Here is a 15,531-nt window from a genome sequence, read left to right as displayed (position 1 = left end):
AGAATTCCCAATTTATTTGGGTCTTATAAGCCATGACTATCACACTTAAGTTGCAATTTCTGAGTGAGGTGGTCTTTTCTTAATGAAAAAGTAAAACAGAAAACTTTATCGTCACAAGCACCATAGTTTTCCATTAGCAAACAGCACCATCTTCTGAACCACATGGGACACAAGCCTGTTTTTGAACCAAAATCATTGTTTTTTCTGATCTAGCATCTTAATTTGTTCTGCTAAATTCCTTTTTTTTTTTTGTCTATTTGATTCCGTGGCCTTGATATGTGCCTTAAACACTAGCACTTTTCATTTTACCTGTGCTTCACTTGGACATAAACATTACCACTTTCTCATTCACCTGTGAAATTGAAGGACCTTGTTTCCTGTGGGCTGACTTGAGCTCCAGAATAAGTTCACAGACTCTCAAAACATCAGCTAGTGGGTGCTTACCATGATCAGCAGCAGCTTTACAGATGCTTTCCCAAGAGCTGTGGATTCCCAATGAATACTTACATAGTCCCACCTATTCTACCTTGGACAGATTAACCCAGCCCCTGCTTATAGTGGAGGCTGCAGGGAGTGAAGACAAAGACTGTGGTCAGAAGGATAAAGACAGGCATGTATTATTGTGCCTTAACACCTGCACACAGCAGCTAAACTCAGAAAATGAATGTGATTATGTTCCAAATTGAAGCCAAACACCTCACTTAGTAGAACGCTTTTCAAAACAAATGTGCTCTCATGCAACCCCAAGAGTTCTCCCTGGGTAAGATGTGTTGGCCTTGCCTTGGCCTTCAGGAAGCATAGTATGACTCTGCAGGGAAATAAGGTCAGACATGCCAGCAATGTTGGTCACAGAACAAGAAGCTATACATTGAAGAAAGAAAAAGCAAACAAACAAAACAACAACAGCAAAAAATAATAAAACAAAGATGAAAGTCATCTTGATACCCTGTTGATTCAACATTGGGAATCTGAGGAGTGGGAAATAGTCTCCTCATTCACAGTCTTATAGCCAAGAATGTAATTGTAGCTAGGACACTAGAACTGGGTGGGATGGGGAATGGAGGGGCTGGGACACAGTCTTGGGTTTGCCTTTCTGGTTGTGTGCACTTTGATTATCGCCACTATTTGTTTCCTGTTGCTGCTGTAACAAATCACCACAATCTAGGTGGTTTAAAACAACATTCTCTTGGGTGGGCCATGGTGGCTCAGTGACAGAGTTCTAGCCTGCCATGCTGGAGACCCGGGTTCCATCTCCGGTGCCTGCCTATGTCAAAAAAAAAAAAATCTCTCAACCTGAAAGCCAGAAGTGTGAAATCAAAATGACCAGATTGTACTCAAGGTTCATCCAGGCCACACTTCTTCAGGACTCTTCAGCGAGTGGCCATTACTTACCTCTTCAGCTTCTGGTGGCTGCCAGCATTCCTTGTTTCTGGTGTCAGCACCTTGCTCTTTGCCTCCGTGGTCACTTTGCCTTCTCCTCTTCTGTCTGTAGTAAATTCCTCCTTGGCCTCATTCTTAAAAGGGTGCATTTAGGACCCACTCAAATAATTGAGTATAAACTCCTCTTCTCCAGATCCTTAATCACATATGCAAAGGTCATTATTTTTCCCAGGAAATGTAACATTCACTGTATTAGTTAGGGTTCTCTAGAGAAACAGAATCAACAGGGAACACTCACAAATTTAAAATTTATAAAAGTGTCTCACGTGACCACAGGAATGCGGGGTCCAAAATCTGCAGAGTAGGCTATGAAGCCGACGATTCCAATGGAGGGTCTGGATGAACTCCACAGGAGAGGCTCACCAGCCAAAACAGGAAGAGCCTGTCTCTTCTGAATCCCTTATAAGGCTTTCAGTGATTAGACTAAGCATCACTCATTGCAGAAGACATGCTGCTTTGGCTGATTACAAATGGAATCAGCTGTGGGTGCAACTGACATGATCATGATCTAATTCTATGAAATGTCCTCATCGCAACAGACAAGTCAGCACTTGCCCAGCCACCATTTGGCCAAATTGACACATGAACCTGACATGCAGGATATTTATAGGGCAGTGAAACTGTTCTGTGTGATATTGTAATGCTGGATACATGACATTATATTTGTCAAAACCCAAAGAACTGTGTAACACAAACAGTAAACCTTATTGTCAACTAGACTTCAGTTACAAATAATGTATCAATATCGGTTCACCAGTTGTAACAAATGTACCACACTAATGCAAAATGTTTTTAATAGAGGAAACTGTTGTGGGGGGGGGGCAATGGGAACTCTCTGTATATTCTGCATAATTTTCTGTAAATCTAACGCTACCCTAAAATAAAGTCTAATAAAGGTCTGAGAAAAAAGTTTTGTACCAAAAACATAAAATGAAAAAGACATTTGAGCCACATAGACTCAGAGTTAATACTCTTCTAAAACAGGTTATCAAATGAAACATATAAATCTTGGATTGTGCCGGGGGCTGTGCCGGTGCTGGGGAGGTAGAGATAAGACTGAGCCCTGTCTTAGCCTCCTAGTCTGAGGTGAGAGGATGGGAGGTAAAGAGGGTGCAATGACTAGGAGCAGAGGCTGGACTGGTGGTGAGGTGAGGGGGTTCAGAGGCTTGGAGGCTGGATCCCAGACATCAAAGGGGCAGAGCATCATAAGATGCCTGCAGCCCTAAGGAATATCCCCCTCAGGGTATGCAAAGTCCTTTGACCCACATTTTCTCTTTGGATCCTCATAGCATCTGTGAAAGGCAGGGAAGGCAGCAAGTGTTACCACATGGGGAAACTGAGGCATAGCCTGAGCCTACCTGACTAGTCACACAGCTAGTAAGTGATGGTGCTGGGATTAGAACACAGGACCTCTGACTTCTGTGCATGAATTTACTCTTTCCACATCTCCATGGCAGTTTTGCCTCCTGAGCCTTTGGGGCTCAGTTTCTGTTACCCAAGCTTTTGTTCCCTGGACTTTAGAACAGGAGCATCTGCCACATCACTCCCAGGACTCCAGTTCCAGGTCTGGGACACGGTAGGAAGCTGCTATAAGATTGTGGCCACAGAAGGAGGAGGCAGCTCAGGCTGGGATGGCAGCCCCACAAGGGTCATGTACCTGCCTGCAGCTTCCAGGGTGGGGCCTGGGACTCTGCCTGCAGGCTTGAGTTTCACCTGGTTCATGTTGCATGTGAGATGGTGTCCCATAACTCTGTGTTACTGGATCCCAGAGGTCCCCTCCTACTTTACCCCTTCCAAGGTCCTGCCAGTGGGAGCTGTAGAAGGAGGAGGAGCAGATCCCATATGCCCTTTCTGCACAGAGCCTTTCCCACCCCCATTTGCCCACCCAATATCAGGCCATTGTCTTTCACCCATCCATCATCTCACAGACTCTCAGCTACTTGAGGACAGGGACCAGGTGAATTACTGCTGGTTCCCCAGACCTCATCCTAAGGTTTGTGCAGAGAAGATTCTGGGTAAAGATCTGCTGAATGAATGAATGAATAAAAGAGTGTGGTTTCAGTCCTCAGTGGAACCCTGACACTGCCTTTGCCCAACCATTCCCATTGCTACATCCATCCCTCTTTCCTTTCCTCTGCAAAGCACGTGGCCTCGTCTCTCCACCTCAGCCCCAGGCTGGCCCCTTCCCTAATGCTTCCAGTCTCTGCAACCAGCCATGCTCTCTCCATCTCACTGGTATTTCTTCGGGGCCAGGCCTCACTTTCTGGTTACACTTTGGCCCATGTCATAGGAGCTTGTGAACTTTCAGCTGAGGGATGCTGATCTCAGTTGGAGGCCTCTCCGCGCAACAGAGAGGTGGGGAGAGGCCCAGCTCTGCCATTTAACTCATCATGCAGCTCTGGGCCAGTTTCTTTATCTTTCTGAGTCTGACTCACTTGTAAAACTGCATCAGTCATTCTCTGCTATGTGATGTTATCAGTAACAAATGGAGGCATATATCTCCTTTGTAAAACTAGAATGCATTAGAATAATAATACTCAGCATTCGTTGAGCATTTGTAAGGCACCAGTGTTTTATACACCTGGCAGAGGCAAGCCATCACAAAGGTTGGCTATTGTATCAATTAGTCCTCCCAACATCCCCAGGAAGAAGAGTTTGTTGTTATATTGAACATGTTATAATTATAATATATATAATTATTATATATATATTATATCATGGACTGCTATAATATAAAATCTAAATAATTTTTTAGATGAGGAGGTGGAGGCTCAGGGTGGCCAGGTGACTTGCACAGGGGATAGGGCTGCACAGGGTCAGAGCCTGGCTCTAAACCTCTGTCTGAACTTGTGGTGGAAGAACTGTGGGTGCCAGAGGCAAGGTAGGAGAGGCAGGCAGGAGCCCTCTTCCCTGCCAGCCCATGCTGGGGCCTAGGACCGAGTCAGGGAGTGGGAGCCAGGCAGAGGGAATTTTCCATCTGGGTCAACTTTCCTCAAGAAACAGGGAGTCTAGCAGAGAGGAATGTTCCACACAGGATTGGAACATCTAGGCAGGCTGTTCTTTTTTTTTTTACCGCTCAGTCCGCTCATGCCTTGGGGAGGGCCCTGTAAGGACCTGCCCTGGATGGAAATGCTCCTGGCCCAGGAGGAGCTGAGAATGCCTGGGAAACCAGAGTTGTGGGCTCAGGCCAACCCTGCCCCTGACTCCTCTGGGGGCCTCTGTCAGGCCGCCATCCTGCTCTGAGCTTCAGCTTTCTCATGGGAAGTGAGGGAGCTGGAGTAAGGGGTTTTTGGAACCTCGCCATCACTAGGACTTCTGCTTCTTTCTATTCAGACGTGATCCCCAGCAGTTGCTCACCAGCCATCTGCCCCCATCAGAGATTCCGGCCCCGCGTGAGGCACATGAACCAGGGATGTATCCCACATAGACTGTGGCCTCCATTAACTCTCAGACAGTGGCAGCCAGTGTGGCTGCTGTCTTGCTCAGAGGGAGACCCAGGTGACATGTGAGCCCAGACAGGTCCAACACCCTGGGGTGGGAGGGGGGTGATGGCCCAAGTGGAGACTGTGAAGCCTTGTCAGGGAAGGCTTTAGAAACTGGAAAACATCAGAACTGAGCCTTAAGGTAGAGGGAACAAGATGAACAAAGTCCCAGAGTGACCACAGAGGGAAGTGAGACCAACCTTCCCTGGCTTGGAAGTACAGGGGGTGGTGGAGCAGAGACTAGAAGTCCCTGTGTCCAGCTCATCCAGGCCTTGAATGCTGGACTGTAGGGCAGGGGTGTGTGGTGGGAGTTGGTGGGGAGAGGTAGGGAAGGGCTCCAAATTCCTGCATGATAAGGTCAGCCTGGTGCTTGAGGAAACTTCCAGGAGGACCAGGGATTGGAGGTGAGAAGCAGGAGCCAAGGCCAGCTGGGGGTGAACTGGGTCAGAATGGGGGCTTGAGGTCGACCCTTTAGAGGGCAGGACTAGGTGACTGGTTGGATTGGGGTGGGGGTAGGGAGCTGATGTCCAGATTCCTGCTGGTATCTGGCAGAAAGCGGGTGTGGGAGGACATGAACCATCTATTGTGCTTACCCACAACCTTGTAGGCTTGGTATGGGAGGTGGCGGGAGGGTCCCCATTCCCTCAGAAAGTCAGGTTCCTGTCTGTTCCTGAGGCACCGAGGGTCCTGGCATTTGGGAACACAGCTGAGGGGGCTCCACTCAGGCTGTTGCCATACCACAGAGCACAAGTGTGATTCTCCCTTCCCTGAGAGGCTGGGAGTGTGTGGAGAAGGTGCTGGAGACCACCGGGGGGTGGGGGAGGGGAGGCTCCAGAGCATGGAGGAAACTGAGGCTTCCCAAGCTCTGCTGCTCCTAGAAAGAGCCAGTGCTACTGCCCAGATGCCCACCCACCTGCCACCTTGCAGCAGCAGGAGATATTGCAGAGAAGAAGAGAGGAAGCTGGGAAGAGAGGGTGGAGTTTCACCTTGAGCTCACAGGTATGGAAAGTTCACTGGTTTCTCCACATCATCAACAAGGCCCATGGACCATACATGGAATGGGTCCTCTTCTCCCCATCTTCACTGCTACTGCCCTATCTTCTGCCTTTTCCTCCAACAAGCTCTCATTAGCCTCAGAGCCTTTTTTTTATTTTTAATTTTTTTTAAATACCAAAAAACACCAAGTGCAAACATTCTTAACTTTTGATCATTCCGTTCTACATATATAATCGGTAATTCACAATATCATCACATAGTTGCATATTCATCATCATGATCATTACTTGGAACATTTGCATCTATTCAGAAAAAGAAATAAAAAGAAAATAAAAAATTCATACATACCATACCCCCACACCTCCCCCCTCACCAATCACCAGCATTTCAATCTAAATTTATTTTAACACTTTTCTCCTTATTGTTCATCTTTATGTTTTACTTGTCTGTTGATAAGGTAGATAAAAGGAACATCAGATGCAAGGTTTTCACAATCACACAGTCACATTGTGAAAGCTGTATCATTATACAATCATCTTCAAGAGACATGGCTACTGGAACCCAGCTCCACATTTTCCGGCGGTTCCCTCCAGCCTCTCCACTACATCTTGACCAACAAGGTGATATCTATTTAATGCATAAGAATAACCTCCAGGATAATCTGTCAATTCTGTTTGGAATCTCTCAGCCATTGACACTTTATTTTGTCTCATTTCACTCTTCTCCCTTTTGGTCGAGAAGGTTTTCTCAATCCCTTGATGCTTAGTCTCAGCTCATTCCAGGATTTCTGTCCCACATTGCCAGGAAGGTCCACACCCCTGGGAGTCATGTCCCATGCAGACAGGGGGAGGGCAGTGAGTCTGCTTGTTGTGTTGGCTGAGAGAGAGAGGCCACATCTGAGCAACAAAAGAGGTTCTCCTGGGGGTGACTCTTAGGTCTAATTTTAAGTAGCCTCAGAGCCTTTTGCTTTTGCTGTTCCCTGGGCCTGGGATTCCCTTCGCAGCACATCTTCTCATAGCGATCTCTTTCTCATCATTCAAGTCTCACCTCCTCAGACCACCTGTCGGGATGATTCTCCATTACATAGGCCTGTTTTCATTTACTCTTGGAACTATCTGAAATTACTTTTCATGCACCTTGCTTACCAGAGCCTGAATTTGAAGCCAAGTCTGCCTAACTCCAATTGTTACACTTTCCTCTCTGCCCTGCAGAGGGACTGGGGGGCTCTAATCCATGACAGCGGCCCCTTTGCCTGCCCTGCTCCCTTTCAGTTCTGCAGGGAGAACTTGAGAAGAGCGCCCTTGGGTGGCCGTGGGTGGCACCACCTTCATGGACTCAAACATGATAGACCCGATGGTGTTTGGCAGCGAGACAGGATGAGACCCTTACCGGGGTGGCACAGAACTCGGGCCCTCGTCCCTCCTGGGTCCCTTCCCCTGAGACGCGCAGCCTGGGCTCCAGGGGAACGACCTGATGGCAGCGCGGGTCCCTCTCGGAGGGAACACTGGATCTCCCCGCAGAACGCCACGCACATCAAGCCCATGCATCCCAATTGTGTCCACTTGAATGAGGTGGGCATCCCGCGCAACCTGCTCATCCGCTATCGGGACCACCTCATCTACCTGAGTGCCGCCCCGCCCTGCCCGCAGCCCTGCCCCACCCCAGGTGTCCAAGCTTCCTGCAACTTCCAGGCCACTGCAGGTTACTGGGGACCCAGACTCCTCTTTCCACAGAAGCGCAGTCTGTCCCCCATCCTGTCTTTTGGGCAGCGGCTTGGGTGGTCTCTGGTTGGGGAAGGGAACAGTTGGCACCGCAGGTTCACGTGCCTCCCCTGCGGTCTTGATACCTCGGGGAAAGCAGAGCAGGGTCAGTGTGAGGTTTAGCCCTTTGCTCAGGGATGCGGGACCTGCTGCCCTCCTGGTTTTGTTACAGGATTGGGGCCTGCAGGATCCTCAAGGCCGAGAGAAGGTGGGTCGAGTTGGGGCCTTGTATCCTCAGGAAGGGAATGGAGGAGTTGCTCCCCTATCCCCCAACCCCCTCCAAAACACATAGACCTCATTTCTCCTCGTTGAAACTCAAGAGGACAAGTAAGAGACTGTTTCACTTGCTAAGAGTGAGTTTACCCCAAGAGGGTAGATAGGCTCAGAGACTCAGAACAAGAGGGACCCATGTTGATCAATTCCTTGAAAGGTTGTCAGGTTTTTTGGTCTTAGGAGCCCTTTATATACTCTTTAGAATTATTCAGAACCCCAAAGAGCTTTTGTTTATGTGGATTATATCTATTGAAATTTACCCACATAAATATTAGAAATTAGAAGGTAAAATTGAGAGATTTTTAAAATATTTATTAATTCATTAAAATATAATCGCATTAAATCCATTACATGAATAGCATGTTTATATGAAAAATAACTATATTTTCCAAATGAAAAAAATTAGTGAGAACTGTGGCATTGGTTTACAATTTTTTCAAAGCTCTTTAACATCTGGTTTAATAGCAGTTTGCTGGATTCCTATACATTCTTTGCATTCAATCTGATGTGATACATTGTTTTGGTTGAACTGTATGAAGAAAATCTGGCTTCACACAGAGATGTAGTTGGAAAAGAGAAGACATTGCAGAACTCTTGAAAGGGCTTAGGGGACCCTCAGGGGTCTTTAGACCACACTCTGAAAACTGCTCTTCTAGTCTGATAGCCGCATTTAACAGACAGGGAAACTGATGCCTCACAGGGTTTAGTCACATCCAGAGCTATGCGCGGGAGGCACTGCATGCCTCTGACCCAGCTCCACCCTCAAGCCGCTCAGGGGACAAGGAAGCCACGATGTGTGTGGCTGCAACAAAGAGACAGCAGGAGGGAGCCCCTTGAGGTCAGGGCAGGGCTGGATTCCCTCTGGGTCCCCAGGCCCAGGACAGGCTGGCCTTCTTGGGGGAGGGGTGGGTGATGAGTGCCTGAGAGAAGGGCAGAGCAGATGCTGTGGCAGAGGGGGAAGGGCCCCCTGGCTGTGGGTGAGTCAGTGGGCAGAGATGGTGTTTAGGCAAAGGGCACCACATGGAGAGAGGCTGGAGCAGGATTGTGCAAGGCAGGACCATGTAGGGGAGGTGGGGAGATGGGGCTGGGCTGTCGGAGGGAGCCTTGGGTGCCACCCCAGAGGAATCTCAGCAAGGAGCTCTCAAGGCTAGGGGTCCGGCTCCCTCAGAAGCCCTGGAATGGCCCCTCACCTGCCAGAATGGCCCTCAGCTGAGCTCCCCACTCTGGGTCCCTCTGCCCAACTTTGGGCTCCAAAGGAAAGATTGACCCCAGACCCCCAATGTCTACTGCTATCGGCACAGCACATGGCTTTTGCAGGGAGCCTTTTAGCACCGACAAAGCCCCCCTCACTCTTTCCTCACCCAGTCCTTCCCCACCACCGAACTCTGAGGGGGGCAGGGCAAGATGGCTTCTCCAGAAATGATCAGTGCCACCCACCAGAGGTTGGAGCTAGTGCTCAGCCCAGGATAGAGGAACCCCGTGGGGACCTACTGACACCCAGCCATTGTGCCTGAGCTGAGGCCTGATCCCAAGGCCCACTGTCTGACAGGAGGACGGGGTGAGCCCCTTTCATGGGGGGAGCTGGGTGAGATGGGAGTTGTTGCCCTCACCAGGGCCTCACCCCCTTCCCCCCAGACCCATGTCTGAGAATAACTATTTAGTTGTTTTGCCGGAAAACTGGTTCCTTACACATGAGGGAGTCAGCTGGTGGGCTGAGGGAAGGAACAAAGGCAAAAGCAGGATTTATAAGGGAGAGGAGGGGAAAAAACCTCGGACAGTCTGGGAACAGTGAGTCTTGATAAAATTTTCGAAGGATGGGGAGTAGATTCAGTCTTTAGCAGCTTGCAGAGAGCTCAGCCTGGATATTATATCTTTGAGTAGACTGCCTATGAGATCAAAGAAATAATCCCAGAGGTTTGTGGATTCTCCAGAACACCCTGAGATCTGCACCATTTGCCCCATTAGAAGTTCCCTCTTTCTTGGGTGAGGGATGGAGGCGCGGGAAGGGGCTGAGGCTTCCCTTATGGAGGGGTCGCGGAAGGAGCTGTAGTGGGAGGGGGGCGGTGTATGAGCTGCCTTCTTATTTAGAGACTCATCGTCAGGATCCAGAGGGCCCCAGCTCTGATAGCTCATGGCTCTAAGATTCTGGGTATAGGTTGGGCTGGAGATCCATGCCCAAGAATTGCAGAATTCAATTCCTGGATTTATTGAATCATGATTCTGTGCTTAGTGATGAGGCAGGATGAGAGAAGGGCTTTTAAGAAGCAACCAGACTATTGTTCCACCCAGAAACTGTACCTGTCTGTAACCATGGCAATGCCCGGTTGCTGCCAGGATTGGGTTACTCTGGGTGGCAGGCCCATGCGCCCAAGATTTCCTCAGGTTACCAGGAGGCTGGCCCCTGCCCTGGCCAACTCTCAGCCTCAAGCCAGACAGACGCTCTGTCCCTGACTCTCTACCTTGGACTTGCTTGCCCCCAGCTGGCCTGTCCCCAGGAACCAGAGGGAAGCAGGCCAGGACCACTAACAGCCCCACAGACCCCAGAATGAGGGGAGGTCTTCCAAGGTTACCGAGGCCCCCCTCACTGGGCAATTGCAGAGACCAAAGGTCATCCCTGAGTCCTGCTGGGAGTAGATGTCTGGTGTGGGAACCAGGCTCCCTGAGGCCGAGCGGAGGCTGTAGCCCTAGTCTGAGAAGGGGAGGCCTGGGTACTGGTCTTGGCATGTGGCCCTTGGGCATCCCTGACTGTCTTCTGGTCTCAGCCTTCCTTGCGGAACAGTGGGGAGATTTCATGGGGTATGTGAGTCCCAGGATGTGAGTCTTGGCCTCCATACCTATTGAAGGAGACGGTCCAGAGCTGACAGGCCTGGGGGCTTCCTGGAGGAGGTGGGGATCAAGTGGAATTGATTCCTGCCAAATCTCCTGGGTTTGTCTCTGGGGACAGAGAGCCTCCCTTATCTCTGCCTGGGGACTTGAGGGCCCCTGGGGACCAGATGTCCCAGGTCCTTGGCTTGGGAGTAGCTCCTTATCTTTCCCTTACTCCAGCCCCTGGCAGGTTGTATTACTGCAGACTTGAATGAGAGGCCTCTGCTGGGGAATGGCATTCACCCTTTGCTGACTGTGGGCCTTTAGGGCAGTGGGCCAGGAGGACCTCAGGGGCAATGCTGAGGTCTAAGGGGACAGACAGACACAGTGGCCCAGAGAGGGTGGGAAGTGCCTGGGTCTCATCACTCAGTGACCAGCCTCCTCACTCTTTATCCCAAACCCCTGCTGCCAGCTCTGCAGGCCCACAGGTGCACTGTTGGGATTTGGGGGAGCCCAGTGGAGAAGCAGCAGCTGAGGTCCTGGTGCCAGAGCCCCTCATTTGCCTCATTCCACCATCGCTTTTCTGCTGTTTGGCCTAGGCAAGTCCCTCCAAATGCAGGCTCCATTCTCCCACCTGGAAAGGGGAACCTGACCGTGACTCACAGTGGCCTTCTGAGGAGTGAGGGAAGTCATGGGGTGAAAGCTGTGGGAGGCTGTGAAGTCCTGCTCCCAGTAGCAGTCTCTCCAGCAATTGACTTGTCCTTGCCCTTTTGCCAGAGAGGGGTCTCCTCACTAAAGAAAGAGTCCTCTTTATTATTATTATATTACTATTTTTATATGGGCAAAAATGTTATAAAATGGAAAAGTTTTCCTCTCACCACAGAGAAGACCTCTCATTAATTTCTTATGCATCTTGTAGGAGAAGGGCTCTGTCAGAAAATCCCTTTCTCTCAACACACACACACACACACACACACACACACTGCCTATGCTTTTCCCACTCAGCCACATCCCCCGGCCATCCCTGCTGTCAGCAGGGGCAGAACAAGGCAGGCGGCCTCAGTGTTGCTCAGGGGCCTGGTCCTTCAGCTCCCTTGCTGCTGCTTCCCTGTGGACAGAAGTCTATGCTGCCCACTCAGTTGCTTCTCCACTCATTAACTTAGTCACTCAGCAAAACTTTGTGAGCTAAATATATGCCCTGGGTAATGAGAGGGGGGACAGAGGCCTGGAATCAGTCAGGTGAGTGAAGCAAAGGGGCATGTGTGGGGCGTAATGGGGCATAGGGGCAAGGCACCTGCCTTCTTGGAGGAGGCGTCATTAGTCCCGAAGGATGAGTAGGAGTTAGCTGGGTAAAAGAGGCAGGTGGGAAGTCCAGTCCTGACCAGAGACAGCAGGGGTGGAGTGTGGTGCTTTTAAACTGAAAACTGGGGAATGACATGGTCAGATTTTTTAAAAGCTCACCCTGGCTCTGAGTGGAGGACAGATTATTGGAGATGGGGGGCAAATGTGGAAGTGGGAATCCCAGTGGGGGACAACTGCTGTGGTGTGCTCAAAACATGATGGTGTCTCATGGATGGAGAATGGTGGGGGTGGTGCGAGAAGTGGGTCTCCACTCTGGGTGATGGGTAGTGATAGTGGTGCTATTTGCCCAATTGGGAAGGCTGACAGGGAGCAGGTGTGGAGGGAAGGACACACTCTTGTTTTGTACAAGCTGGCAGACATCACGGGGTACGTCCAGGAGGCAGGTGGCTTAGGGGTGGAGTCTCAGGAGGGTCCTCTGGCCTGTAGGCAGAGTGGGAGAGTCGTGGCCCTATGGGTGGGAGATGCCTGCCAGGGGCGGGGTGTTGGGCATTGGGTTGAGAAAAGGGTCCAGACCCCAGCACCCCATCTCCCTCTCCCACACTGCCCCTGACCTGCACTTGGGTGCCAAGCTGGCTCTCTGGGACTCCCTCTGTCTGACTCTGATACCACTGTCCGCTAGGTCATTAGACTCGGTAATAGCGCATTGGCCTCCAGCCTCGGTGTCTGCCATTCATCTCCACAGCTGCCAGGGCGACCTTTCTCTAGCAGGCCTCCCAAATGTCATGCCCTTTCATGCCTCTGCGCCCGGCGCCCACGGATGTGCCCTGTGGCCCGACCCTCCACCCACCAACATCTCCCCTCAAGGAATCTAGGTGCCCCCATCGGAACTCCCACTGCCCCAGGCTCCCCTTCCTTGGCACCCCCACCCCCATTCATGGCTGTCAGGCTCCCTGCTGCCTCAGTAAGGGGCTGTTGAGTGAATGCTTAGAGTCAGCCTTATGCCACGCAGAGATCACGGACCAGGTGGTGGAGCATCAAATCATTAATAAATATTGAGAAAAAGGAAGGGGCCACTCATGGAGACAGCTCTGTTCCAGGCCCCCCTCAAGGTCATGCCCTTTAATCTTTAGAGCAGACCTGGGAGGTGGGCGATAACTCTCCTCCTTTTACAGAAGAGTGAGCCGAGGCTTAGAAAAGTGAGATGATGTGCCAAAGGGAAGCTACTTGTGTTCAACTCACAGTCTGGCTCAGGTTTCCTGCCCAGGAGACTAGAGTCTATTTCCCACAGCTGGGCAGGGCTGCACTGCAGGGGAGGATGGCTGAGGGGTCTGGGGTGCAGCTGGCTGGGCTGGGAGTAGCAGGTTCTCTTCTGAGAAGTTGGTCTAGTCCTGCACCCTGTGGGATGGTGTTCATGGGGAACGCCCCTGTCTCCCCCATTCCTCACTCACCAGCTCTCTTTCTCCTGCTCTTGCACTTTCCAACCGCAGACCAGCTGTGGAGGGCGGGTGAGTGTGGCACCGAGAGCCACCAGCACTGGCTCCAGCTCTGGGCTTGTTGGCTTGGCTGCTCCCCCACCCTGCCTCCATCTCTCCCTGCTTTGGTTTTTGCCACACAGCCAGCCACCATCGTGAGCCTCAGCTGAGTGGGTATTGCCCCCTTGCCTGCCTCTGGCCATGGGCTGCTTGGAAGAGGAGGTTTGGGTGGGAGGTGAGAGTCCTCCAGAGCCCACAGTAGGGCAGCAACTGGCCAGGTCTCACAGCATAGACGAGGGTCGGCACCCAGCCTAGGGCTGCTCTGCATAGCCGCCCTGGCCCTGGGGTGGGTCTTCTCCTGGTGTGCAGTGCCCTTTGCAGCACTTTCCCAGCATGGCCACATTGGGCTGAGGCTGCTGGGACATGGCTCTAGCTCTGGAGTGATTCACTGAGCTCAGGCAAGAGGAACAGGGCTGCTATCTCCCCTGATCCAGCCGCCCTTTCTTTGTCTCCTCCCCCCAAGGCCCAAATGTCAATACATCCATCACCAATTATAGTCTGGGCTGGACCTTCTCAATATGGGGGTCGGGGAGTGTGGAGGAGGGGGTAGTAACCCCTGAGTACCTCATTCTGCATTGGTGGCAGGGGGGTGGAAGTGGGGAGTACAGGCCATACCACCCTCTGGGGCCCACAGCAGGAAATCTTGTTCATGGGTGTATAATATGCTTACTAACAGAGAAACCCAGGTAGAGAGAGTCCCCTCCAGGAAGCTTTCTGGGTGTACCTGGCCCCCATTGCTACCCAGAATGACTGGAGGTACTGGGTCCCCAGGACCCAGGAGCCCCCTGCCCTGGGGCAGTGCTGCAGAGACTGGAGGTCCACCCAGGCCCTCAAGCCATATATCCAGGCCCCTTCAGCTCCGCAAAACTTGGGGGAAAATGTAAGAGCCAGCATTTGAGGAGTACCTACTATGTGCTATGAATTTTAAAATTGACTCTCCTTTATTCTTCATAAACAGTTATATTATGCCTATTTTACAGATAAAGACAAAGAAATCAAAGCTTAGAGCTTCCCTCTCCCTCTCTCCCCACTCCCCAACTCACTTCATCAAGTGTTAACAAGCCTGGCTTTGAGCCTGATCCAATCCCAGACTGAAAGCCCCACCCTCAGCTCTTACAAGGGCAGAGTTCTGACCCAGGTCCCCCAACTCCAAAGCCAGTGCTCATCCTATTGGAGGGATGGAGCAGGGCAGCATCTGAGAGCTTTCTAGAGTCAGAGCCTCCCGCATGGGGAGTGGAAAGCTCCCCATCCCTTGTTGCCCACAGACATACACAGGTTCCATCCTGGTGGCTGTGAACCCCTACCAGCTGCTCCTCATCTACTCACCAGAGCACATCTGCCAGTACACCAACAAGAAGATGGGGGAAATGCCCCCTGACATCTTTGCCATCACTAACAATTGCTACTTCAACATGAAACGCAACAGCCGGGACCAGTGCTGCATCATCAGGTGGGTGGCCTAGCACTAGGGTGGAACTCCAGGCTAAGCCCCTCGAAGTCCATCTCTGCACTCCTGTTAATGCCTCTTGGGATTGCCTACTCTATTGGATATGCCATGAAGCTCTTCAAGAACCAGACCCTATGCACTGGATGCTATGTCATGATGTAGAGAATCACCTCCCCTTTCCTGGACCTTATATCTCTATTAATGCTACCAAAGCTCATATTAGCTTTTGAGGCCAGCCTTGATTGCTGCTGGCTCCTGTCACTTTTTGGTCAGTTGTTGCTTGACAAAGGATCCTATTCTTTCTTGAATGGATAGCTAAAACACAAAGCATTGATTGTGCATCTAATATGTGTCATGCTCTGTGGCAAGTTTGGATGGAGGGGGTGTGCTGAGTGACGGGGAAGGAGACCACCTCCACGTGTGACAGGGCACTCTGCTGGGCACCCTATAAGGTCTGTATCTTCAGTCCATTTTCCAGATGGAAAAGCAGGAGG

The sequence above is a fragment of the Tamandua tetradactyla genome, unplaced genomic scaffold (assembly GCF_023851605.1).
Source record: "Tamandua tetradactyla isolate mTamTet1 unplaced genomic scaffold, mTamTet1.pri scaffold_91_ctg1, whole genome shotgun sequence".
NCBI lineage: Eukaryota > Metazoa > Chordata > Mammalia > Pilosa > Myrmecophagidae > Tamandua > Tamandua tetradactyla.
Note: the sequence above shows the minus strand (reverse complement) of the source record.